Consider the following 26642-nt stretch of genomic DNA (forward strand, 5'->3'; position numbering starts at 1 on the left):
CCTTGATAATCTAGCAAACCCTATTTAACTGGCAGCCTAACTTTCCAGTTTTCACTGACTTTGCAAAAATGGTGTGCTGTTCCAGAGTGACTGAAACACGTCGGCAGCATGTTGTCCAGACTAAGGCCAAAGGAGTGACCCCATCAACAATAGTAAAAGAAGTTGGTTATTTCAAGTCTTTGATTGCTAGAATATTGCACATTTACTGTACAACATCGCAAACTCATTCAAGATCCTCAAGAAGATTGATTGCCCTCAAAAGACAAATGGAAAATAGGACAGGATTATTCAGAGAATCTCCATGGGTAATCGTTTCTACACTGGAGCTGGAATTGTTCACCAGTTCATCACTAAACATGAATCATAAGTCTAGGCCAGCCCAGAGCTTTGATCCAAACCCAAAAGAAAACTCCTGGAAAATACTTGATGACCATGTTATGGCCAAAAAACTCACAGCAGTCATAGAACAATGGAAGAGTGAGAGACTAATGATGTACTGTGACTGCAGATGAAGTCTTTCAAAACAATGGTCTGTACTCTTTCTACTGATTAAGAAAATGAAATTCTAATCTATTTTTCTAATTTTGCAAAATAAATGTTTTATGTTGATATAATTTGGTAATAACTTTGTAAAACATTGTTCTAATGGCATAGTGTACCCCTTACAAAACAATCCTTCAAATGGAGATATATATTCTCATAACTATTTTCTGTACAAAATATAGGACATGTACATAATATGAAAAAACTTTATTGCAACACGGGTAATGAAATTGTATGACAGAGAAAAATATCTGGTATATTGTGATCCCCACACAAGCTGCTCTTCTCATTCTTTTATTATTTTGTTATGGAGAATAAGTTATTTTATTATTTGAAGATTGCAATCAAATGTTCCAAATGTCCAGAAACCTTATTCATACTGTGAGCGATTAATTCTTTATAGAAACGATTTCCATTGATGACACTAATTATTTCCACTAGAGGTGGCAGAGAGGGTTCTTCCCAGAATTATTAATTTTTTGGTTGCAATGAACATATGGGTTATTACTAGAGATAAGTGAATTTCTCAAAAAATCAACTTGACCTATTCGCCAAAGTTTTCATAAAAATTTAATTAGTTCTGAATTAATTTGTCATGAATTGCTTGTTAAGAAACCTATTGCAGAGCACTGGAAGATGTGTGCATCAGTAGAAGGCAAGTCTCATACAGTATATAGACAAGTGTAGTGGCTACTTACTGGCCTAGATAATTCCTAAAAAGAAAAACATACAGCAGCCTATAGCAAAGTAAAGTCTCCCCCCTACACACACACACAAATAAAACCGCAGTGTTCTGTTTTGGATCAAGTACCAGTTAGGGGGGCAGCACCAACGTTTAAAATGACCCCCTACCCACAAGACCTGATAAATATACATACATAGACAGCTGTGCTAAATACACTTGTGTGAACACATACACACATACACATACATGCAGCTCTTCATACCCAGTACTGATACATACATCAATGCTGCTCAATTCATTATATAAGTAAAGAGGACCTTTAACTGCGTCACACATGTAGAGATTAGCATTCTGTTTTTTACGGGCTGCTACACAGATTCCAGGTAACTTTGAATTGTCTTTGTAGCACCTCAGTTGCGGAGATATCAATCCCAGTATCTGATCATTATAATTCTGTGTATTGTCAGAGAGCAAAAGAGGTTATGCTAATCTTCTCTTATACGTTATGCAAATCTTCTCCTATACATGTAATCAGCAACAGGCCATGTCAGAGAAGCTACTGTGCTCATCTAGATGTTTTGTTTACATTCTGCTAATGATTAGTTAACATTGAATACAACGCAATGTTACATAATTGCAAAGCAAAAAGGATTTAGGCACAATGGGAACTCAAATGCAATGTAAAAGTGGCGAAAACCCAATGTTACCACAAACACAATGTAAACGAAAAGCAGTGTAAACGCTAACACAATGAAACGCAGTCTAAATGCAAACAAAATATAAACATAATGTAAATACAAACATGTTGGTAGCACAAATGCAATGCAAAAATGATGGGTAAGCAAAAGAGATGTAATCACAATGTAAATTACAGAGATACAGAGTGGAGAGAGGGCTGCAAGACTGCCTCAAAGTGCATTAGTGCTGATGACGGCAAAAGAACACGTTTTGAAAAGAACATAGTTTGGGAAAAAGAGTTGGCCTGATTAGTCCTTTAGGGGCAATAGTATTATTGTATTTGTGTTGCATTGATTTACACTTAGGGTTTTGCATCAGTGTTCATCCCAATTTGAGTAGACACTCCATGGACATGGCTACCAAGTGTGTGTCTCCTGAAATGTATGCATGCCTTCAACAGCCGCTTGAGGGTGAATATTTTTGCACTAGATGCAAGTAACTTGAGTATTTGGAAGCCCAGGTCCTGGATTCAAATGATCAACTGGAAACACTGAGGGGCATTTTGCACCTGGAGCAGGATGTAGCTCAGATACAACTATCACTGGCTGGTGTCAGTGAATATGAGTTGGGTGGAGATGGATAAGTTGAGAGCTCACAGGCTTGTAGCTGGATAACAGTTATAAAAAGAGATAGAGGGAAAAGTGCCAGGGGCTAGTCCTGAGCTCAATTGATTTATTATCAATCCTATCAGCTGTTTGGCTGATATTAGGGATGCAAGCTTAGGAACAGTATCACTACAGCAGACTGTTACTCCTATTGTTCCTACTGTTGCAGAAAGGTTAGGAATAGAAGTTCAGAAAGACTTAGACAATCTATAGTTATGTTTATGATATGTTATGATAAGTTTATCTGTCACCAGGACCCTGAGTGCCGAACAGTAAGTTGTCTTCAGTAGGAAATGGGAGGTTCTGATGATTAGAGGGGACTAGGTAAAAAGAAGGAAGGTTCATTGAGAAAAGGGTGGACTTCAACAGGCTTGTTGCTAGGGATGGGCTGGACCTAAATTGAGTGTGTGCAGTTCTCCTCAGGGAAAGGGTGGTTTGTTGCCTCTACGTGCTTTTAAGCAAGAATGTGGGCAGAGGGTAAATTACTGTTTTGACACAGAAGACAGAGAAATATATAAAACAGTAGGGGAAGCTAATTTACAGGGGAATGGGGTTAACAAGTAAGGTTTTTAGAGGGGGATGGGGTTAACAAGCAAGGTAGGGGGGAATCAAGAATACAGGTAGATCAAAGAAATATGTAGTGCATGTACACTAAAACCAGCCTCACAAACAAGATGGAGGAACTGGAATTCTTAATGTTGGACGGAAAATATGATTGTTTTTGTATCCATGATACATGGCAGAACAATAGGTATGACTGGGTTGTAAATATAGAGGGTTACAGTCTTTTTAGAAATGATCATACAAATTTAAAAGAGGGAGGAGTCTGTTTATATGTGAGTCTAATGCCCATTGTGCTGGATGGTGGCGAGGTAATTGAAATGAGTCCTTACAGGTTGAGATAAGGGGATGAAAAAATATATATATATTACTAAGGGTTTGTTATAAGGATCAAAATATAATGGAGTATACGGAAGAACTGCTAATAAGTCAAATAGGTGCAGCCTCAAAACACAGCAAACCCATGTCACTGCCCGCAGGTTCATAATATCAGGGCATAAGCAGTGCATGGAAGGAGACAGCTGATGCCAGGCTTCCTCCTTCCATGCACTGCATATGCACAGACATTACATTAACAGTGACCACAACATCATGCACTTTGAAATATTCTTTAATATGAATCTCAGAAGAGGGGCAAGAGGAACTCTGAACTTTAGAAGGGCACATTTTCATCTAAGAGAGTTAAAAAATAAGTAAAATGTTTTTAAAATATTCTAAAAAGATGCTGTGAAATACACATATGATATGGAAAAGAGCACTATAGAAACAGGAAAAAGCCAATGTGGTTAACTAGTAGTCTAAGGCTGGTAGTAAACAAAAAAGAAAAGGAATTTATATTACTAAAACAAGAAGGTTTAGTAATATCAGCTTCTATAAAGAGGTAAGTTCTAGACTGGGCATGAGGGATGAATATCTGTGGATGAATATATGGACAGCGCTGCATAAAAGGTTGGTACATAAAATTAGACTGTGAGGACTATGGAAGGGGAATGGTTAGACTAGTATACAAACTTTGGGTTATTCAGCTTAAAAAAAAAGAGTACTAGGGGGGAGACCTTTCACAATGTACAAATATCTGAATTGACAGTACAGAGATCTCTCCATAGATCTTTGTATGTGGTTGGTTCAGTCAGACATCCTAGGGTTACAGTACCCCAGGGCATCTGGAAAATAGTAAAAAAAAAAAAAAAATTAAATAAATTAAAAAAAAAATTCTAATCGCCCCCTTTCCCTATGACTAATATAAAAATAAATAAACAGTAAAGATCATAAACATGTTAGATTGGATATTTTTGGATATGGCAATACCTATCAAAATATAAATTCAGTTCCATTATTACGTTTAACCCCTTTACGGATAATAGTGCCCAAATTGAATAGTTTCTATTTTGCAACATATAAAATTTTTTATAAAAAGTGATCACAAGGCTGTACAGTCCTCAAAATTGTAGCAATCAAAATGTCATCTTATATTGCAAAAAATGGCATGATACATCAAAGTATGAAAAAGTGATTAGCGCCAGAAGATGGTGATTTTTTTTATGTACAGAAGAATACAAAAGGTGATAAGAACCTAAAACTTAACCTTTAATATTATACACATAAAAATGAATACAAAATGTAGAAGAAGATATCTGTTATAAAAATTATATGTAAACAACTCATGGGAAAGTTCACCACACACCAAAAAATTACACCAAATATAATTGTTTCATACCTTATGGCATCTCGGACCCTGGGTTCAAGCTTGCTATGAAGGACCATCAGCAGTGCCATTGATATATAGATGGATGGATCAAAAATATGGTTGTCATGTTTGCAAGGTATGTGTGACTATGTGGTAAGGGAGGGCTAGGGTATATTAATCATTGACCAGAAGGGTCACCATAGGATTGCGGTGTCTTACTCTGATGCGACCCTCAAAAAACTGTGGCCCTGAGATACCCTAAATCCTCAACTCGGAGCCACACCGCTAACCGGATGTGCCCCTGACTAGAAACTGACCCTGGGATAGATCAATCCCTACATTATCCATAGGGTCTATGCAGGATCCCAGATACATAATGAATAGATGTGCAGTGAGTATAATTCATTTAGTCAAAATCTTCCCAACATGACATGTTTCGCCAAATCATAGGCTCATCACGGGTATACATTAGACTAAATAAATGCATGCCCTGCCAATTTCAGTTCAGAAAGCAGGGAACCGCACAGAGAAAAATCTTTTCTAAGCCAAAAAAATACCCAGAGGAAATGTGTCCTTTTGCACATGATGGTGTGGCTCATACATGCAAAAATGGACAGCAAGGGGCACAAGCTCTCCACCTCCGTGACTTCCACTGACTTCACACACTGAATGAGATGAGCAGGGAGGTAGTGAGCTTGTCCTGTTTTTTGTGAATAGCTTAATAAACATGTTACCTTTATTTTATGGGTCAATATAAACATCAATCAAAATTTTTTGCATCGCCTTCTTCCAAGAGGTAAAAAAACTTTAATTTAACATTCTTAACTTTAATATTTTTTTGATCACTTTTTATTGCTTTTATATTATTTGCCCCATTATAAGACATAAACAAGCAATCATTTGATTGCTTCTTCATTATAATATCCTTCAATACTAATGTATTGCAGGGTATTAGCACTGTCAGCCTATGCAGATGTATAGGCTTACACAGAGACTCTGGTTTGGGATAAGTCTGCCTCTTTGCTTAATATTTGATAGTTGACAAATAGTTGACTGTATGTTCTCTCAGTATTGTGCTACTTTGATTTTTAAACACAGCAATGAACAACATGTTTTCCCAATGGTTCTTGTATTGTTTGTGGCTGGTATTGTCATTGTATATTATGTAAATCTGTCACAACTAGAGATGAGCGAACACTAAAATGCTCGGGTACTCGTTATTCGAGATGAACTTTTCCCGATGCTCGAGTGCTCGTCTCGAATAACGAACCCCATTGAAGTCAATGGGAGACTCGAGCATTTTTCAAGGGGACCAAGACTCTGCACAGGGAAGCTTGGCCAAACACCTGGGAACCTCAGAAAAGGATGGAAACACCACGGAAATGGACAGGAAACAGCAGGGGCAGCATGCATGGATGCCTCTGAGGCTGCTTAATCGCACCATTATGCCGAAATTATGGGCAACAGCATGGCCATGACAGAGTGACAGAATGAAGCTAGATAGCATGTAAAACATCCAATAATTGACCCTGACACTATAGGGGACGGCATGCAGAGGCAGAGGCAGCGGCAGCAGGCTAGAGAGTGGCATGGCGACATACCCTAATTGGACTCAGGCTTCAAACCAATGGGTGTCAGAGAGGAACCAAAGGAGGTGAGCAAGAAGCGCTCAAATAATATCGGTACATGATAAAAGTTTGCCAGTATATTTTGTGGATTACACAGCAGGGTGGCGACAAAGTTAACATGGAAGCCATGAAAACAACCCAAAATTCTGCCTGACACAGCTCGTTTGATAAGGGGACCATGTATGCTTACAGTTCATGCCAGTCGCTGCACTGGCTGCCAGTCTCCTTTCGAATACAGTTTAAAATAATAATAACCCTCATCCATAAAGCTCTGTATAATGCTGCACCCCCCTACCTCTCCTCTCTTATCTCAGTCTATCGCCCAACCCGTGCTCTTAGATCCGCCAGTGATCTTAGATTAACCTCTACCCTAGTGCGGACCTCCCACTCGCGTCTCCAAGACTTCTCTAGAGCTGCACCAATTCTATGGAATGCTCTGCCCTGGACTATCAGACTAATACCTAACCTCCAAAGTTTCAAACGTGCTCTTAAAACCCATTTCTTTAGGCAAGCCTATAACACTCATTAACTGCATGAAGTTTTAACTCTTCTACTAACCCGTCCTGTGTCGTCCTCCCATCTGTTATCCAGCAACCAACAGGCACCAGACTTCTCTGCAGTCCCATTCACCCTGGACCTGGTATATAAGATGACGGCTGAGTGGTTCAAGCGACAGCAATTCCATTTATTATATTTTGTTCTATTCCCTAAGAAGAATGGCTTGACCGTTAAATATTCTTTTACCTCGTGTTACCCCATCATCTTCATAAACCGTAAGCTCTGGCGAGCAGGGACCTCACTCCTGTTGTTCCATACAAATGTTGTGCTCTGTTACAATACATTTGTATTTGTTTCCTATGATTTGTAAAGCGCTACGGAATATGATGGCGCTATATAAATAAAGATTATTATTATTATTATTATGGAGGCAGTGAACTAGTAGTAGATTAAAGGTGCTGCAACTATGTTAGTTGGATCTTGGGATGGAGCTGGCGCTCTGCAGCCAGGCGAGCTTTTGCCAATCCAAGCCCCTGTCTCTAGGCTACTCCCCAAACAGCACTTCTAAGAACCTTTTGTATAAGATCAAGTGTAGTAGCGTTCTTATAAGTTTAGGATATGGCGGGTGAGGGGAATGTAAACAGATGCGCAAGAAGCGCTGAAATAATATCCCTAAATGGTAAAAGTTTGCAAGTATATTTTGTGGATTACACAGCAGGGTGGCGACAAAGTTAACAACTTTGATGTGGAATGCCCTGTAATAGCTCTTGGGCGGTGTGCCTTTTATCGCCTAGGCTCAGCAGTTTCAGCACCGCCTGCTGTCGCTTAGCGACGGCACTGCTGCTGTGCCTAGAGCTACCGACTGATGGCGCCATGCCCACGGATGGTAATTCGGAGGAGGAGGAGGTGGAGGAGGGGTGGGAGGAGGTATAGTAGGCCTTTGAGACCTGGACCGAGGTAGGCCCCGCAATTCTCTGCGTCGGCAGTATATGACCAGCCCCAGGGTCAGACTCGGTCCCAGCCTGCACCAAGTTAAGTGTAGTAGCGTTCTTATAAGTTTGGGTTATGGCGGGTGAGGGGAATGTAAACAGATGCGCAAGAAGCGCATGATGCGCATGGAGCTGGCGCTCCGCTGCCAGGCGAGCTTTCGCCAATTCAAGCCCCTGTCTCTAGGCTACTCCCCAAACAGCACTTCTAAGAACCTTTTGTATAAGATCAAGTGTAGTAGCGTTCTTATAAGTTTAGGATATGCCGGGTGAGGGGAATGTAAACAGATGCGCAAGAAGCGCATGATGCGCATGGAGCTGGCGCTCCGCTGCCAGGCGAGCTTTCGCCAATTCAAGCCCCTGTCTCTAGGCTACTCCCCAAACAGCACTTCTAAGAACCTTTTGTATAAGATCAAGTGTAGTAGCGTTCTTATAAGTTTAGGATATGCCGGGTGAGGGGAATGTAAACAGATGCGCAAGAAGCGCATGATGCGCATGGAGCTGGCGCTCCGCTGCCAGGCGAGCTTTCGCCAATTCAAGCCCCTGTCTCTAGGCTACTCCCCAAACAGCACTTCTAAGAACCTTTTGTATAAGATCAAGTGTAGTAGCGTTCTTATAAGTTTAGGATATGCCGGGTGAGGGGAATGTAAACAGATGCGCAAGAAGCGCATGATGCGCATGGAGCTGGCGCTCCGCTGCCAGGCGAGCTTTCGCCAATTCAAGCCCCTGTCTCTAGGCTACTCCCCAAACAGCACTTCTAAGAACCTTTTGTATAAGATCAAGTGTAGTAGCGTTCTTATAAGTTTAGGATATGCCGGGTGAGGGGAATGTAAACAGATGCGCAAGAAGCGCTGAAATAATATCCCTAAATGGTAAAAGTTTGCCAGTATATTTTGTGGATAACACAGCAGGGTGGCGACAAAGTTAACAACTTTGATGTGGAATCCATGAAAACAACCCAAATTTCTGCCTGACACACCTCGTTTGATAAAGGGACGATGTATGGAGGCAGCTATATGGACGACTTTTGGAGGTAGCAATGGAGACAACGTGTGGAGGCTGCTATGGAGACAATTTAATTTGGATAGTGCCTGTATGTGGCAGTCCCAAACATTTTTCAAACCAGAGGAGCAGGTAGGTGGCCCTCCAGTAAAATGGAATAGATTGAGTGCCTGTATGTGGCAGTCCCAAAAATGTTTCAAACCAGAGGAGCAGGTAGGTGGCCCTGCAGTAAAATGGAATAGATTGAGTGCCTGTATGTGGCAGTCCCAAAAATTTTTCAAACCAGAGGAGCAGGTAGGTGGCCCTCCAGTAAAATGGAATAGATTGAGTGCCTGTATGTGGCAGTCCCAAAAATGTTTCAAACCAGAGGAGCAGGTAGGTGGCCCTGCAGTAAAATGGAATAGATTGAGTGCCTGTATGTGGCAGTCCCAAAAATGTTTCAAACCAGAGGAGCAGGTAGGTGGCCCTGCAGTAAAATGGAATAGATTGAGTGCCTGTATGTGGCAGTCCCAAAAAATTTTCAAACCAGAGGAGCAGGTAGGTGGCCCTCCAGTAAAATGGAATAGATTGAGTGCCTGTATGTGGCAGTCCCAAAAATGTTTCAAACCAGAGGAGCAGGTAGGTGGCCCTGCAGTAAAATGGAATAGATTGAGTGCCTGTATGTGGCACTCACAAAAATTGTTTCAAACAGAGGACCGGGTAGGTGGCCCTCCAGAAAAATTAAATGCATGAAGTACTATAGCAAGAGCCAGTGGGCCCTGTCAAAAAATAGCCATTTTCCTCTGCTTTACTGTACAAAGAGGAGGAGAAGGAGGAAAATGAGGAGGAGGAGGAGTGGATCAATTATTCAGGTTGAGCTTCCTTCACCTGGTGGAGATTGGAAATTCTGAGAAATCCAGCCTTTATTCATTTTAATAAGCGTCAGCCTGTCAGCGCTGTCAGTCGACAGGCGTGTACGCTTATCGGTGATGATGCCACCAGCTGCACTGAAAACCCGCTCGGACAAGACGCTAGCGGCAGGGCAGGCAAGAACCTCCAAGGCGTACAGCGCCAGTTCGTGCCACATGTCCAGCTTTGAAACCCAGTAGTTGTAGGGAGCTGTGTGATCATTTAGGACGATGGTATGGTCAGCTACGTACTCCCTCACCATCTTTCTGTAAAGATCAGCCCTACTCTGCCGAGACTGGGGACAGGTGACAGTGTCTTGCTGGGGTGACATAAAGCTGGCAAAAGCCTTGTAAAGCGTACCCTTGCCAGTGCTGGACAAGCTGCCTGCTCGCCTACTCTCCCTCGCTACTTGTCCCGCAGAACTACGCACTCTGCCGCTAGCGCTGTCAGAAGGGAAATACTGTTTCAGCTTGTGCACCAGGGCCTGCTGGTATTCATGCATTCTCACACTCCTTTCCTCTGCAGGGATGAGAGTGGAAAGATTTTGCTTGTACCGTGGGTCCAGGAGAGTGAACACCCAGTAATCGGTGCTGGAATAAATTCTTTGAACGCGAGGTTCACGGGATAGGCAGCCTAGCATGAAATCTGCCATATGCGCCAGAGTACCAACGCGTAAGAATTCACTCCCCTCACTGGCCTGACTGTCCATTTCCTCCTCCTCCAACTCCTCCAACTCCTCTTCTTCTGCCCATACACGCTGAACAGTAAAGGACTCAACAATGGTCCCCTCTTGTGTCTCACCAACATTCTCCTCCTCTTCCTCCTCATCCTCCTCCACCTCCACCTCCTCCGATATGCGCTGAGAAACAGACCTGAGGGTGCTTTGGCTATCAACAAGGGAATATTCTTCCCCTGTCTCTTGTGACGAGCGCAAAGCTTCCGACTTCATGCTGACCAGAGAGTTTTTCAACAGGCCAAGCAGCGGGATGGTGAGGCTGATGATGGCGGCATCGCCACTGACCATCTGTGTTGACTCCTCAAAGTTACTCAGCACCTGACAGATATCAGACATCCACGTCCACTCCTCATTGTAGACTTGAGGAAGCTGACTGACCTGACTACCAGTTCTGGTGGAAGTTGACATCTGGCAGTCTACAATCGCTCGGCGCTGCTGGTAAACTCTGGATAACATGGTCAGTGTTGAATTCCACCTCGTGGGCACGTCGCACAACAGTCGGTGAGCGGGCAGTTGGAGGCGGCGCTGCGCTGCCCTGAGAGTGGCAGCATCTGGGCTGGACTTCCTGAAATGCGCACAGATGCGGCGCACCTTCGTGAGCAAATCAGACAGATTGGGGTATGTCTTGAGGAAACGCTGAACTATCAGATTTAACACATGGGCCAGGCATGGCACATGTGTCAGTCTGCCGAGTTGCAGAGCCGCCACCAGGTTACGGCCGTTGTCACACACAACCATTCCCGGCTTGAGGTTCAGCGGTGCCAGCCACAGATCAGTCTGCGCCGTGATGCCCTGTAATAGCTCTTGGGCGGTGTGCCTTTTGTCGCCTAGGCTCAGCAGTTTGAGCACCGCCTGCTGTCGCTTAGCGACGGCACTGCTGCTGTGCCCAGAGCTACCGACTGATGGCGCCGTGCCCATGGATGGTAGTTCGGAGGAGGAGGTGGAGGAGGGGTGGGAGGAGGAGGAGGCATAGTAGGCCTGAAACACCTGGACCGAGGTAGGCCCCGCAATCCTCGGCGTCGGCAGTATATGAGCAGCCCCAGTGTCAGACTCGGTCCCAGCCTCCACCAAGTTAACCCAATGTGCCGTCAGCGATATATAGTGGCCCTGCCCGGCAGCACTCGTCCACGTGTCCGTGGTCAGGTGGACCTTGTCAGAAACGGCGTTGGTCAGGGCACGGATGATGTTGTCTGACACGTGCTGGTGCAGGGCTGGGACGGCACATCGGGAAAAGTAGTGGCGGCTGGGGACCGAATACCGAGGGGCGGCCGCCGCCATGAGGTTGCGAAAGGCCTCGGTCTCTACTAGCCTATAGGGCAGCATCTCCAGGCTAAGCAATCTGGAGATGTGCACATTAAGGGCTTGGGCGTGCGGGTGGGTTGCACTATATTTGCGTTTCCGCTCCAGCGTCTGGGGTATGGAGAGCTGAACGCTGGTGGATGCTGTGGAGGATCGTGGAGGCGACGATGGGGTTTTTGTGGCAGGGTCCTGGGCAGGGGGCTGACTAGCAGCTGACACAGGGGAAGGAGCAGTGGTGTGCACGGCCGGAGGTGAACGGGCTTGTTGCCACTGAGTGGGGTGTTTAGCATTCATATGCCTGCGCATACTGGTGGTAGTTAAGCTAGTAGTGGTGGAACCCCTGCTGAGCCTGGTTTGGCAAATGTTGCACACCACAGTCCGTCGGTCATCCGGTGTTTCCTTAAAGAACCTCCAGACTTCTGAAGATCTAGCCCTCGCCGCAGGAGCCCTCGCCACGGGAGCTTCACTAGTTGACACATTTGGCGCTGATGCACCAGCTCTGGCCCTGCCTCTCCGTCTGGCCCCACCACTGCCTCTTCCAACCTGTTCTGGTCGAGGACTCTCCTCCGTCTCAGAAGCACTGTGTTCACCCGGCCTCTCAACCCAGCTTGGGTCTGTCACCTCATCATCCTCCGATCCCTCAGTCTGCTCCCCCCTCGGACTTCCTGCCCTGACAACAACTTCCCCACTGTCTGACAACCGTGTCTCCTCATCGTCGGACACCTCTTTACACACTTCCACTACGTCAAGAAGGTCATCATCACCCACAGACTGTGACTGTTGGAAAACCTGGGCATCGGAAAATTGCTCAGCAGCAACCGGACAAGTGGTTTGTGACTGTGGGAAGGGTCCAGAAAACAGTTCCTCAGAGTATGCCGGTTCAAAGGCCAAATTTTCCTGGGAGGGGGCAGACTGGGGGGGAGGAGGCTGAGGTGCAGGAGCTGGAGGAGTGGCGATTTCGGTGACATGGGTGGACTGCGTGGAAGACTGACTGGTGGTGGACAAATTGCTCGAAGCATTGTCAGCAATCCACGACATCACCTGTTCGCACTGTTCTGGCCTCAACAGTGCTCTACCACGAGTCCCAGTAACTTCAGACATGAACCTAGGGAGTGTAGCTCTGCGGCGTTCCCCTGCTCCCTCATCAGCAGGTGGTGTCTCACCCCGCCCAGGACCACGGCCTCTGACCCCTGCAGTAGTTGGACGCCCACGTCCCCGCCCTCGTCCTCTACCCCTAGCCCTCGGGTTAAACATTTTTAAAATGAGAGTTATAACTTTATTTTTTTTTTTACTTTTTTTTGTTTTTTTTTGTGTTTTTTTTTTTTTTTTGTGTTTTTTGTTTTTTTTTGAGTTTTTAAAACCAAACAATGCTATCCTATTGCTATGGCTATTTTCTAGCCAAGTATCAAAGCACACTACTATGCCAGATGAGATGACACTGAGTTAGTGCCTAATTGAAATCCAACCCCTACTAAATTTTCCCACTTCGGTCTTTGCTATGGATATGTGCGTCACTAAGCGCAGAACACAGCGGTCGCAAGTCTCACTACAAATTGCTCAGAATTGGCTAGTACATGCACTGCAGAAAGTACAGCCACCAGCAGATCAACCAGAAATCAAATATATAGAACGCTACTGTATGCGTAAGTAAGCTCTTTGTATTCTCCTATGGCTATTTTCTAGCCAAGTATCAAAGCACACTACTATGCCAGATGAGATGACACTGAGTTAGTGCCTAATTGAAATCCAACCCCTACTAAATTTTCCCACTTCGGTCTTTGCTATGGATATGTGCGTCACTAAGCGCAGAACACAGCGGTCGCAAGTCTCACTACAAATTGCTCAGAATTGGCTAGTACATGCACTGCAGAAAGTACAGCCACCAGCAGATCAACCAGAAATCAAATATATAGAACGCTACTGTATGCGTAAGTAAGCTCTTTGTATTCTCCTATGGCTATTTTCTAGCCAAGTATCAAAGCACACTACTATGCCAGATGAGATGACACTGAGTTAGTGCCTAATTGAAATCCAACCCCTACTAAATTTTCCCACTTCGGTCTTTGCTATGGATATGTGCGTCACTAAGCGCAGAACACAGCGGTCGCAAGTCTCACTACAAATTGCTCAGAATTGGCTAGTACATGCACTGCAGAAAGTACAGCCACCAGCAGATCAACCAGAAATCAAATATATAGAACGCTACTGTATGCGTAAGTAAGCTCTTTGTATTCTCCTATGGCTATTTTCTAGCCAAGTATCAAAGCACACTACTATGCCAGATGAGATGACACTGAGTTAGTGCCTAATTGAAATCCAACCCCTACTAAATTTTCCCACTTCGGTCTTTGCTATGGATATGTGCGTCACTAAGCGCAGAACACAGCGGTCGCAAGTCTCACTACAATTTGCTCAGAATTGGCTAGTACATGCACTGCAGAAAGTACAGCCACCAGCAGATCAACCAGAAATCAAATATATAGAACGCTACTGTATGCGTAAGTAAGCTCTTTGTATTCTCCTATGGCTATTTTCTAGCCAAGTATCAAAGCACACTACTATGCCAGATGAGATGACACTGAGTTAGTGCCTAATTGAAATCCAACCCCTACTAAATTTTCCCACTTCGGTCTTTGCTATGGATATGTGCGTCACTAAGCGCAGAACACAGCGGTCGCAAGTCTCACTACAAATTGCTCAGAATTGGCTAGTACATGCACTGCAGAAAGTACAGCCACCAGCAGATCAACCAGAAATCAAATATATAGAACGCTACTGTATGCGTAAGTAAGCTCTTTGTATTCTCCTATGGCTATTTTCTAGCCAAGTATCAAAGCACACTACTATGCCAGATGAGATGACACTGAGTTAGTGCCTAATTGAAATCCAACCCCTACTAAATTTTCCCACTTCGGTCTTTGCTATGGATATGTGCGTCACTAAGCGCAGAACACAGCGGTCGCAAGTCTCACTACAAATTGCTCAGAATTGGCTAGTACATGCACTGCAGAAAGTACAGCCACCAGCAGATCAACCAGAAATCAAATATATAGAACGCTACTGTATGCGTAAGTAAGCTCTTTGTATTCTCCTATGGCTATTTTCTAGCCAAGTATCAAAGCACACTACTATGCCAGATGAGATGACACTGAGTTAGTGCCTAATTGAAATCCAACCCCTACTAAATTTTCCCACTTCGGTCTTTGCTATGGATATGTGCGTCACTAAGCGCAGAACACAGCGGTCGCAAGTCTCACTACAAATTGCTCAGAATTGGCTAGTACATGCACTGCAGAAAGTACAGCCACCAGCAGATCAACCAGAAATCAAATATATAGAACGCTACTGTATGCGTAAGTAAGCTCTTTGTATTCTCCTATGGCTATTTTCTAGCCAAGTATCAAAGCACACTACTATGCCAGATGAGATGACACTGAGTTAGTGCCTAATTGAAATCCAACCCCTACTAAATTTTCCCACTTCGGTCTTTGCTATGGATATGTGCGTCACTAAGCGCAGAACACAGCGGTCGCAAGTCTCACTACAAATTGCTCAGAATTGGCTAGTACATGCACTGCAGAAAGTACAGCCACCAGCAGATCAACCAGAAATCAAATATATAGAACGCTACTGTATGCGTAAGTAAGCTCTTTGTATTCTCCTATGGCTATTTTCTAGCCAAGTATCAAAGCACACTACTATGCCAGATGAGATGACACTGAGTTAGTGCCTAATTGAAATCCAACCCCTACTAAATTTTCCCACTTCGGTCTTTGCTATGGATATGTGCGTCACTAAGCGCAGAACACAGCGGTCGCAAGTCTCACTACAAATTGCTCAGAATTGGCTAGTACATGCACTGCAGAAAGTACAGCCACCAGCAGATCAACCAGAAATCAAATATATAGAACGCTACTGTATGCGTAAGTAAGCTCTTTGTATTCTCCTATGGCTATTTTCTAGCCAAGTATCAAAGCACACTACTATGCCAGATGAGATGACACTGAGTTAGTGCCTAATTGAAATCCAACCCCTACTAAATTTTCCCACTTCGGTCTTTGCTATGGATATGTGCGTCACTAAGCGCAGAACACAGCGGTCGCAAGTCTCACTACAAATTGCTCAGAATTGGCTAGTACATGCACTGCAGAAAGTACAGCCACCAGCAGATCAACCAGAAATCAAATATATAGAACGCTACTGTATGCGTAAGTAAGCTCTTTGTATTCTCCTATGGCTATTTTCTAGCCAAGTATCAAAGCACACTACTATGCCAGATGAGATGACACTGAGTTAGTGCCTAATTGAAATCCAACCCCTACTAAATTTTCCCACTTCGGTCTTTGCTATGGATATGTGCGTCACTAAGCGCAGAACACAGCGGTCGCAAGTCTCACTACAAATTGCTCAGAATTGGCTAGTACATGCACTGCAGAAAGTACAGCCACCAGCAGATCAACCAGAAATCAAATATATAGAACGCTACTGTATGCGTAAGTAAGCTCTTTGTATTCTCCTATGGCTATTTTCTAGCCAAGTATCAAAGCACACTACTATGCCAGATGAGATGACACTGAGTTAGTGCCTAATTGAAATCCAACCCCTACTAAATTTTCCCACTTCGGTCTTTGCTATGGATATGTGTGCCACTAAGAGCTAAACACAACGGTAGCAAGTCCCCCTGCTAATTCCTCACAAAATGGTACTAGATGCAAATTAAAATAAAAAAAGTAGAACGTTATTGTAGCCCTAAGAAGGGCTGTTGGGTTCTTTGAGAATCACTCCTGCCTAACAGTAAGCTAATAGAACACCCTAACGCTTTCCCTGACCAGCAGCAGCTCTCTCCCTAGCGGCATCCAGACACAGAATGATCCGAGCAGCGCGGGCAGCGGCTAGTCTATCCCAGGGTCACCTGATCTGGCCAGCCAACCACTGCTATCGACGTGTAAGGGTACCACGTCATGCTGGGTGGAGTGCAGAGTCTCCTGGCTTGTGATTGGCTCTGTTTCTGGCCGCCAAAAAGCAAAACGGCGGGAGCTGCCATTTTCTCGAGCGGGCGAAGTATTCGTCCGAGCAACGAGCAGTTTCGAGTACCCTAATGCTCGACCGAGCATCAAGCTCGAGCATGTTCGCTCATCTCTAGTCACAACCTTTCCAATATAAAAATATAAAAAAGTAAAAACTTATTGTTGAGCTTTTATTAACTGTAAGTATTGCAGTTCACCGGTGAATACCATCGAAAAACATGTATTTCATATTTCAGACCTCCCATTGTCCAAGACTATCAGAATGTTTCTTTCTGCCATTTATATACCTAGAAATGTTTTGGGGATTGGTTTATGCAATTTGCTTTCAATTCTTATGTAGATAACTTTGCTATAAATTGATTTCATTTTTACATTTTCCATGAGGATCTTTGAAAGTCTAGAATGCTTTTTTTAAAAGAATTTATGACCTTTAATGTTTTAGATTTCTTCAGTTTTTATATAATAACATTTAGTACTTTTAGCTATTTAAGTTTTATTGTATTCCTATACCAGAGGGCATACATATAATATTAGGATTTATGTAATGTTGCATATATTAAACTCTTAGTACCTTAGTATCATTTTTAACCCCTTAACGACCTGGCCTCTTTTTAGTTTTTCATTTCTATTTTTCACTCTTCACCTTCAAAAATCTATAACTTTTTTATTTTTACACATAAAGAGCTGTGATGGCTTATTTTCTGCGTAACAAATTGCACTTCATAGTGACGGTATTTAATATTCCATGCCGTGTACTGGGAAGGGGTAAAAAAAATTCCAAATGCAGTGAAAAACGCATTTGCGGCGTTTTCTTGTGAGCTTGGATTTTACAACTTTCTCTGTGTTCCTCAAATGACATGTCTACTTTATTCATTGGGTCGATACAATTACATATTTTGATGATGTTTTCATTGCTATCATTTTTAGGACTGTACGACCTTTTGATCACTTTTTGTTGATTTTTTAAATATTTTTCAAAATGTCAAAAAAGTGCCATTTTGACTTTCGGCTTTGCTATTTTTGGTTACGGGGTTAAACGCAGTGAAAAACCATTATCATATTTTGATAGATCGGCACTTTCAGACACGGCGATACCTGATGTATTTATAATTTTTACTGTTTATTAATATTTATATCAGTTCTAGGGAAAGGGGGTGATTAGAATTTTTAGGTTTCTTTATTATAATTTTTTTTTCCTTTTTTTTATTTTTACTATTTTTCATACACACAAGGGTACTTTAACCCTAGGTTGTCTGAATGATCCTATCATATACTGCCATACTACAGTATGGAAGTATATGGGGATTTTCCTCCTCATTCATTACAATGTGCTGATAACACACTGTAATGATAGGGCTATCACAAGTCAGCCTCTGGTCTTCGGAAGACCCGAGGCTGTCATGGCGACCATACGCCACCATCTTTTTGAAGCCCCCGGCTAGCACTGACGGGAGTGTCAACGGTATGTCTTTGCTGCAATATGCAGCAAAGACTTAACGGCTATTGAGAGGGCTGAGCCTGTGAGCACCAGAATCCAACGCATGCCGTGCACCAGAACCCAACCAGAACCCAACTAGTACGGCGTGCGTTGGTAAGGGGTTAAAGGCATTATTAGTCTGCATAGGCTGACAGATCTAATACACTGCAATACATCAGTGTGTAATTGAATGATTGGTTGTTTATGTCCTATACTGGGATTAAAAAAAAAATAGAAAAAAGTAAAAACATGTTTTAAAATAAAAAGCTAAATTAATAACAATGTCCCATACAAAAAGTGAAAATTACCACACAATACCCACATATTTGGTATCTCCGTAACTGTAAAAAAAAAAAAAAAGGAAGTGTCATGCCATTTGAAAAATGGGGATGAAAAAACTATTCTTTCCAACATTAGGTTTTATGCTACAAAATTAGTAAAATGTAAAAAAAAATATACAGTGAACATCAAAAAAATGTCGAAAATAAATTATAGAAATTATATTTAATGTATTCTTACTCCTCTCGCCCCACAGAAAAGTTTATACATTTTTATCAATAAGGCATAGCCACCGCAATATAGTATCACTGAAAAATGCACCTCATACAGCAAAAATAAACCATTACAAGCAACAAAAAAAAAACAGAAAAACATACATACAAATATTTTATAGCTCACAAAAGTGCTCCAGTGCTTCCACCCAAAAGTTACAAAATGGCTACGTTCTTAAGGGGCTAAAACACTACTTATTTACAATTAATTAGGGGTAAAAGCCCTAAAATATGCAATTATTTTCCCCTTTCCGCCACCGTCAGGCCAGTGGGGCGTGAAGGGAGCCAGGGCCAGCAAGAGAGAGTGGGAGCAGCTACCGGGGTAGTGAGTCGGTGTGTGGCATTCTTCTTCCCACGCCAACGCGCTCACAGCAGCCAGCAACTTCACAAATGAAGATACATCAAGAGGGCGGAAAGTCTTCATGTATCCAGTTGCGCCACTGCGTCGGCGGGGCTATCGGAAATGATGAATACCTCCCAGTATTTGTATTCACCAAGCCTTGATCGCTATACATGAGCATCATTTTACCTTAAAGGGGTTGGTCACTTTCAGCAAATAATTGACATTGTTGAAGTAATGAAAAAATATGCGTTTTTTCAATCTACTTTCTGTATCATTTCCTTGCTTTCTAGATATCTGCTTGCTGTCATCCTATAGGAAACTTTATTGTTTACTTTCTGTGGATAAAAAAACAATTTGTCACATAGGTACATGACTCGTTACATGACAACATAATCAGTATCTCAGTCGGGAAAAAAAATTGAAGCAGTGGATTTAGAGGCAGAGGGCCCATCACAGACAAAACATACCTTAATCTTCCTGTTCTGGTTTCTGCAGATCTGCTCCATGTGTGGAGAAGGAGGAGAAGGAGTGCAGCGATCCAGAAGTTTATGCAGCAGTGAGAATGAGAAGCTACATAAACAAAGCATTGGTCCAAAGTTGCTTGGGAACTGGTATGGGCTAGAGAATTTTTTTTTTATTGCACTAGGAAGGCAAAAAGTTAGTGAAATGGTGAGCCTGTGAGCAGAGCTGGCATTAACGCCTGTACAGGCATCATAGAACCTTGTACAGGAATTTGAAATCCTCCAAAAAATCCAGAAGTGGCAAAAAGTGGCACAAGCACTGAAGAGGAGTGTATGCCTAGGCAGTGGCTGTAATGAACAGTGCACTGACACAGCTTTTCCCTGATCTCTCCCATGCATCATGCTGTTGGGTAATGGTGGGTGGAGGTAGCCTAAGCCATGACTTATCTGAATACCAAATGTAGAGGTTAGACAGCTTGGAGGCTGTGGCAGTCCTAGAGACAGTCCTCCCCACTGCTGTAGAAGGCTTGAAAATACAACTGTTACGAAGAGGAAGAAGGCATATACTGTATATATTTGAAAAAATTGAAAAGTCCAGAGCTGGACAGTGGAGGATGTATTCCTCTTGGTATTTCTGAGGAGTATTTTGTAGCTGAGGTGGTGTAAAACAATAACAGTATTTTATGCTGGGAAACTATTTTTATAAATCCCTACATACACTAAGTATAAGTCAAAAGTCTCTGAACCAGCTTCAACTTTGTTTCTTTGGTTTAGGGTTTCCATCCAGTGACCTCCAATTCTGTTTGAGTTAACCTCCATTTTTGTACATGCATAAGAAAGCAGGATGCCCTCTCTGTTTTCCAATCTCGGAAGAATGCTACACCTACAGGACTGGGGCAACCATTTTTCGGTTTTAAACCTCAGCAGCAAAAGGACAGGCTGCTAACTAATGGACTCCAAACCTGGTGGCATGTTCTGTGTAGAACGATGGTCTATTATACATTTGTACTACTAAAAAAGAGACTTTGTACTACGTGTAGCACAATTCTTTTTCTTCATATACTATAAATTAACTAATTTGGTTTGACTTCGGGCTGAACTTTGACGTAAACATGAACCACATTGAAGTCACTGGTAACCCATATTTTAACTCCCAAAACTGACTGTAAGATTGGGCTAGTAAGGCCTAGAGGAATAAAAAATGGTGAGAATAAGAGGGAAATTGCCCTGTCCATAATGGGCTAGGGAAAATACTTGAAATATTAACGTAACATTTGAAAATAAATGTTAAAAAATGTATTTTAAAAAATGATGTCAAAGAGCTTAAAGGCGCTCTGGGCGTTCAGACCCAGTTATTTATATTGAGGATTTGAGTGCCAATGGAAAAGCCACAGACTCTTCCTCTCACTGCGGTTAAAGGCACTCTGAGTGATTAGACCCAGTCAGCCATTCACATAGCAGTAAAAGAAGCAATGGACAATACATCCTTCCTCTCAATGCAGTTGAAGGCACTGTGGGTGTTTAGACCCAGCTACTGAAATTGAAAAAAAATTTAAATATGAAGTCCCATTAATCTGGAATTTAATTCGAAAATCCATTAAACCCCTAGTGCAGAGGCCCTTTTTCATTTTTTTGCGTTTTCCTTTTTCACTTCCCACCTTCAAAAATCTCTAACTTTTTTATTTTTCCATGTAAAGAGCTGGGTGAGGGCTTGTTTTCTGTGTAACAAACTGCACTTCATAGTATTTAGTATTCCATGCCATGTACTGGGAAGCAGGAAAAAATATCCTAATGCGCCTTATTCTTGTGGGTTTGGATTTTACGGCTTTCACTGTGCGCCACAAACGACATGTCTATTTTATTCTTTGGGTTGGTATGATCACAGCGATACAAAATTTGTATAGGTTTTATAATGTTTTTGCATGTTTACAAAAATTAAAACCTCCTATTAAAAAAAAACATTTTTTTTATCTTGTCATCTTCTGGCTCTAATAACTTTTTCATACTTTGGTGTATGGAGCTATGAGTGGTGTAATTTTTTGTGACTTTTGATTTCATTTTCAAGGCTTCTATTTTTAGGACTTTACAACCTTTTGATCACTTTTTATAGAATTTTTTATATTTGTCAAAATGGCAAAAAAAAGTGTCATTTTTGACTTTTGGCACTATTTTCCGATACGGTGTTAAACGTAGTGAAAAACCGTTGTTATATTTTTAATAGATCGGGCTTTTTAGGATGCAGCGATACCTAATGTGTTTATAACTTGTACTGTTTATTTATATTTATATGAATTCTAGGGAAGGGGGGGGTGATTTGAATTTTTAGTTTTTTTTAACATAATTTTTTAAGCTTTTTTCTTTTTTCTATTTTTCAGACCCCCTAGGGTACTTTAACCCTTGGTTGTCTGATTGATCCCACCATATACTGCCATACTACAAATCGCACATTGTAATAAATAGGATAAAACAAGACTGCCTCGGGTGTACGGAAGACCCAAGGCTGTCATGGCAACCGATCGCCGCCCACTGATGATGTCACAGGGAGCGACGATCTTCACCAAGATGGCAGCACCCATCTTTGTGAAGCCGGGTTAACACCCTCGATCGGTAATTGTTTGCTGCAATATGCGTGAGCCCTCTCTATTCACCCGCAGCCAACACATGACGTACTACTACGTCACGTGTCAGTAAGGGGTTGATCTGGGATTACAGAGGAATTTCCTACCCTCCTTGACATTACAGATGCCTTGCGCATCATTCATTGCAGTTTTCCTGAAAATGTTGGTGTGTTAAGTTTTTGCCTGATTTTTTTGATGATTATATCCTATGCAGAATTGACAGATTGAAGATGCCCACTATTCAAGAGTCAAATCTATTTTACTAATGACGGAGAAATATGTAGGCTTTGATTTATCTTTCGGGGGTTGTTGCAGGGCTGGAAAACAAGAACCTGGATGAGGAGTTTTGCCAGTATCTTAATACCTTTGGATACAGCAACAGAGTCCTCATCGGCAGCATATTAAACCTTTATGTGACCTTCATATTTGAGAGTATTACATTGTAGCGGCATTGAGGTTGAACATGCGGCAGCTAATCCCGCAGAAGTTGATGCACTCTCCGCCATGCAATTGGCAATACCAAAACTTTTTTGGCCTATTGTACCTACCAGTAAATGCCACACACCCCGGCACCTACTTAAACCAGAGTAACTTGGAGCATGAACATGTCCTCTCCCTGCCTTACTAGCTCTATCACAGCCACCACCAGCAGCACTAAGGTCAAATCCCTGTCCCTTAATTCCTGCTTTCCTTATTTTAAAAGACCTTTAGCACCAAACTATACAGTAACCACACTTTTATAATCTATATATTACTGAACACTATTTACTAACACCAACACTTTAGAACTAGTTAAGACAGCATGACCACAATTTTTCGGAAATATGTAGGAAAACGCAATGTTCTCTGACAGGAGCACTTTTGCAAACAAGGGATGATTGATGATGATTTATACATTTCTGTGGCCGATTACTAGGCAGAGAAAGGATCTACAAGATCTTACTTGATGATGCTAATAAGCAGGTCTAGTCTTTGCAAGTATTGCTGTAGAATCCTATATAATCAGTAAGAATAAGTTTGCATGAAAGTGATTCTTCACAGTGCCCTTATAAGGGCAATTATTACAGATTTCCTGCTGTCCATAATATTAGGAGTCTCTTCCTATTCACCTAATAGCCTGTATCCAATTGAAATTGCTGCTGCTTCACAAGTCCCTCTCCCTGGCTGTGTGTAATGGTGTCTGGACGTGTTATGCTGCTCTTATACTGCAGAGTCACATGTCCAGTCCAGCCAATCACAGGCATGCCTACAGAGAAGGGACTGGAAGCTGCTTGATTGGCTGTTTCTACAATAAATCAAGCAATTTTTCGCTTTTTACCTGAACACAGATCCAGATACCAAATAACAACATATGTTTTGTCTCTGTTTCCGTCGGTGGTGAGCTAGTGAAATTCGCTATGGACTCAAACTTTGTAATTCACAGCGGAGAAGAAGGGACTGCTTGTATCATATATAAGTATGATGTTTGGAGACTTGTGGTTGATTCACCATAAACAGCCCTTACTTTGTAGGTAGTGAAAGGGGAGGAAAAATATTATGAATAGAGATGGGCGAATGATTCTAACTTCGGTTACAATTTCAGGAAAAATTCGATTCGCCACGAAGCCGAAGTTTATGCTGATTCGCTGGAACGAAGTTGTTTTTTTCCCCTCTCATGTTTCTGCTTATGGGCGTGAGAACAACGTGTCACATGGGGCAGAGAACTCTGGGAAGGAGAAAGGAACATCTGCAGACCTGTAAGCCTATCAGCAACCGGCAGGCTTATGTGATATCACACAGCCCTATAATATCCAGCCATTTTCTATCTCAGGACTTCACACTTCATGTTGTAGCGTCCAGCTGCTGCTATTGTGCTGTGCGATTCTTGCTGCAATCCCTCGCTGTTCTCTAAGGGGGATCTATATACCCCAAATAGCAGTTCTATTTAGTGACAAAATCGAATAGAAAGAAATCTGTTTGACTTTCATGCATCTGCAGTAGCGATTGGTGGACTAATCCCTGGTTGTTCTTTAAGGGGGATCTGTATACCCCAAATAGCAGTTCTATTTAGTGACAAAATCGAATAGGAAGAAATCTGTTTGACATTCATGCATCTGCAGTAGTGAGCTGTCAGTTGTGGGGTATCTGTATAACGCACATTGCAATACCTTTTGGGGGCTCTAGTTTACAGCCAGATTTACGTGTGAAATCCACGTAGTTTATACAGTGATTTTCGCTGAAATTACACTGTCAGTTGTGGGGTATCTGTATAACGCACATTGCAATACCTTTTGGGGACTCTAGTTTACAGCCAGATTTACGTGTCAAATCCACATAGCAGGTGGAGAAGTCAGAGGTGGCAGCACAGTAAGTGTCGCAGCAGGGGTGACTCTGTGAGGCCAGAACTGCCGTCATCTAGTGGCAGTGTGTTGATCAACAACCCAAAGGTTGTTGAATGGTTGACTAGGTCATCCAATTCCTCAAATATAACATCTGACAACCCCGGCCATGAGTCCGTAGGTTCCTCTGATACAACAATTAGTTGGCATGGCCCAGGAGCAGGTCAGCGGCCCTCAACTGTCCTCAACCAGGCTCTGTCCTGTTCCTTTCCTACAGCCAGAGAGCTACTAGGTGGTCTGGGCTCCGCACCACTATTCGGCGAGGTCAAAGTGTTTGAGGACAGTCAGCAGCTGCTTTGCAGTGAAGAGGTGAGGCAGACTTCCGCTGCTTCCTGCAGTAGGCAGGCTGTGCATACTGACATCGGTGAGGAAAGTAGCAGTGACTGGGAGACGCAAATTGACGATGATGTAGCCGATCGCACTTGGGAGCCGGGTGTAGCAGGGGATTCATCATCGTCGGGCGAAGAGAGTGTCAGCTTGCGGAGCAGGCAGCAAGTCGCTACTGTGGCTGTGAGTCAGCAGGGTGGCAGCAGTGCGAGGACGGGAGCCAAACATCCGCGGGGTACAAATACTGATTCGCAGGCCCAAATAAGCAGTGGCACAGGGGCTCAGCGAGGCAGTGGGGGTAGTAGTCGCTCAGTGCAGAGTGTTGGCAGTAAAGTTACCACCTCCGCGGTGTGGCAGTTTTTTGTAAAGACACCAGAGGAGCCGAGCGTGGGTATATGTTGTATCTGCGGGCAGAAAGTTAAGCGTGGCCAGGGAGCTAACCTTGACACCACGGCCCTGTGCCAACACATGCAGCCTCACCATCCAATGGCCTGGGAGAAACGGGTGTCAGATGCGGTCCATCCTGCAGGCAAAGCAACAGCAGCAGCACCTAGTGGCACACATGCTTTTTCAGCGACACATGAGACACAAATGACATGCACACACGATTGAGTAGCCAGATGTAATATATTCCTTGGTGGTTTTTTAATATAATATGCATAAAATTTCACGTATTAATACTGTATATAAATAATTGTTGTATATTTTGAATATTATTAACTATTTATTTAGTCATGCACTGTTATCACTTTAAGTTTTCACTAGTGCAAGGATTAACCAGATAAGATCTAACGCCCCCTCTCCTTCTTCTCTTTTTTTCTACAAAAATATTTGTGAGAACTATTGATTACTAGTTTCTACCTAGGGCTGAATACCTATCGATGTACTCTTTGATTTTTACTATTTTAACAGGTACCCATTGTCTGTTTAATGCCTGATGATCAGTAGCATTCTCCTACTTTCTGAATGCTAGTGCCGGCAGATCTCAAAAGTCGGACCGGAGTCTCGTGATGCTAACGTTTCCCATCTTGTGATGTCTCCTAGTCATGTGACAGGATCGCGGGCATGTTATGGTAGTTCCTTTTTGATCGGAGACAGCAGTACTCCGAAATCACGCGAGATGTGTGATTTCCGACCGCGGCATCACCAGTCACGTGACTAGTCACGTGACTAGATCACATGACCGCTAACATCTCGGAACCCGGAAATCAGACCGGTATTCATGATGTACATCCAATACCAACCCACGATCCACAGGTGTGTGTCTCAGACCCGTATTGGCTATTACTTGTTTAAATACTGCCCAGCGTTTGTGTTGCTTTACCCCTTGACGAAGGCAGCGTGCCGAAACGCGCGTCGGGGTGTTCATCTACCTTGGAGGCTACATACCTTTTGGTGCCTAGGTAATTAATATACAGGATTCTACCATCCACTATTACTTTTACCTTACTACTGTTTTTACTGGCACTTTAGACTGATCTTATCTACCTACGAAATACCTTGTTATTGTCTATGGCTCCTTGTTGTTTTTAGACCTCCTTTCCAGCACTAACTAGCTTCCTCCTAATGTGCAAATGTCTGTTCTCTGTATTTATCCCGTGCAT

Source organism: Engystomops pustulosus, chromosome 1, assembly GCF_040894005.1.
Source record: "Engystomops pustulosus chromosome 1, aEngPut4.maternal, whole genome shotgun sequence".
NCBI classification, from domain to species: Eukaryota; Metazoa; Chordata; class Amphibia; order Anura; family Leptodactylidae; genus Engystomops; species Engystomops pustulosus.